General features: G+C 41.8%; 1 pseudogene; it reads left to right on the forward strand.

Moving 5' to 3' along the window:
- The first annotated feature begins 461 nt into the window (after nucleotides 1-461).
- Nucleotides 462-1,442, forward strand: LOC116549073 (annotated as a pseudogene).
- Nucleotides 1,443-2,597: the final 1,155 nt, after the last annotated feature.

A 2,597-nucleotide genomic window follows, 5' to 3' on the forward strand; every position in this document is an offset into this window, starting at 1 on the left:
GGAAAAATATACAACTTTATTAAGAAATATTAGAAGATACATAAATGTATTGGGAAATAGATTATCTTTGGGAATTGAAAAAAATCAATAATATAAAGATTGTCAACTTTCTCAAAATTTATCTTTAGATTCAATGTAACCCAATTAAAATTCTAGAAATTTTGCCTTACAGAAAAAGAAAAATGGCTATGAAATTTTATATGCTGAAAAGAGCCAAGAATCAAGACAACATTAAATAGGAAACACAAATTTGGAAACTTATCCAAACCATAAATATTTATTATAGAACTTTAGTAATTAATACAGTGTGATAATGATGCTAAGATAGAATAACAGGCAACTCAACAATATAGAAAGCCCAGTACTTCCATGTTTGTTGCAGCACTGTTTGCAATAGCAAAGATTTGGCAGCAACCTAAATGTCCATCAATAGATCATTGGATAAAGAAAATGTGGTATGTATACACATTAAGGAATTATGCAGCTATAAAAAAAAATTGATATTCTGTCATTTGAAAAAACAGGCATGGAGGTCATCAGCAAAGCCTGAGTCCTGACCTCTTGCTCTCTTCCCTGGACAGCATGAGCTTCACCATTCGTTCTACCTTCTCCCCCAATTACCAGTCCCTGGATTCTGTCCAGGCACCCAGTTACAGAGCCCAACTGGTCAGCAGCGTGGTGGCCAGTGTCTATGCAGGTGCTGGGGGCTCTGGTTCCTGGATCTCCATGTCCTGCTCCACCAGCTTCTGGGGTGGCATGGGGTCTGGGGGCCTGGCCACAGGAATGGCCGGGGGTCTGGCAGGAAAGCAGGGGATTCAGAATGAGAAGGAAACCAAGCAAAGTCTGAACAACCACCTGGCCTCCTACCTGGACAGAATAAGGGGCCTGGAGACTGACAACTGAAAGCTGGAGAGCAAAATTCGGGAGCACCTGGAGAAGAAGGGGCCCCAGGTCAGAGACTGGAGCCATTACTTCAAGAACATTGAGGACCTGAGGGCTCAAATCTTCACAAATACTGTGGACAATGCCTGCATCATTCTGCAGATCGACAATGTCTGTCTTGCTACTGATCAGCTTTAGAGTGAAGTATGAGACAGAGCTGGCTGTGCACCAGCCTGTGGAGAGTGACAACCAGGGGCTCCACAAGGTCACTGATGACACCAGTGTCACTCGGCTGCAGCTGGAGACAGAGATCAAGGCTCTCAAGGAGGGGCTGCTCTTCATGAAGAAGAACCATGAAGAGGAAGTAAAAGGCCCACAAGCCCAGATGGCCAGCTCTGGGTTGATGATGGTGGTAGATGCCCCCAAATCTCAGGACCTCACCAAGATCATGACAGACATCAGGGTTCAATATGACGACCGAGGTCAGAAGAACTGAGAGAAGTTGGACAAATACTGGTCTAAGCAGATTGAGGAAAGCACCTCAGTGGTCACCACACAGTCCGCTGAGGTTGGAGCTGCGAGATGATGCTCACGGAGCAAGATGTACAGTCCAAGAGAAGTCTGAAGACCAGCTTGGAAAACAGCCTGAGGGAGGTGGAGGCCACCTACACCCTGCAGATGGAGTAGCTCAACAGGATTCTGCTGCACCTGGAGTGAGAGCTGGCACAGACCTGGGCAGAGGGACAGCGCCAGGCCTAGAGTACAGGGCTCTGCCAAACATCAAGGTCAAGCTGGAGGCTGAGATCGCCACCTACTGCCACCTGCTGGAAGACGGCGAGGACTTCAGTCTTGGTGATGCCCTGGACAGCAGCAACTCCATGCAAACCATCCAAAAGACCACCACTCGCCAGATAATGGATGGCAAAGTGGTATCTGAGACCAACACCACCAAAGTTCTGAGACATTAAGCCAGCAGAAGCAGGGGACCCTTTTGGGAGCAGGAGGCCAATAACAAGTTCAGAGGTCGAAAAAAAAAAAAAAAAAGACATGTATGGAACTCGAGGTCATTATGTTAAGTGAAATAAGTCAGGCACAGAAAGACAAACTTCCCATATTCTCACTTATATGTGGGTGCTAAAAATCAAAACAATTGAACTCATGAAGATAGGAGAAGGATGGTTACCAGAGACTGGGAGGGGTCGTAGGGGTTGGAGAAATGGGGATTGTTAATGGGTACAAAATATGTATATTTTTTATATATTTTTTCAATTTAAAAGCTTTTTATTTTTAAATTTTTGTGGGTATATAGTAGGTGCATATATTTATGGGGTATATGAGATACTTTCATACAGACATGCAATAAATAATAATCACATCATGGAAAATGAAATAATTATATATAGAGATAGATAGCTCTATATAGGTGACTATATATATAGTTAGAAAGAATAAATAAGACCTAGTATTTGATAGCACAACAGAGTGACTATAGTCAATAATAATCGAATTATATATTTTTAAATAACTAAAAGTAATTGGATTGTTTGTAACACAAAGATAAATGCTTGAGGGGATATATATCTCATTTTCCATAATGTATTATTATTTATTGCATGCCTGTATGAAAGTATCTCATGTAACCCATATATACATGCACCTACTATGTACCCATAAAAATTTAAAAATAAAAATTTTTTGAATTGAAAGAAAGAAAG

Source organism: Sapajus apella, unplaced genomic scaffold, assembly GCF_009761245.1.
Source record: "Sapajus apella isolate SASKATOON/1434 unplaced genomic scaffold, GSC_monkey_1.0 scaffold6, whole genome shotgun sequence".
Taxonomy (NCBI): Eukaryota; Metazoa; Chordata; class Mammalia; order Primates; family Cebidae; genus Sapajus; species Sapajus apella.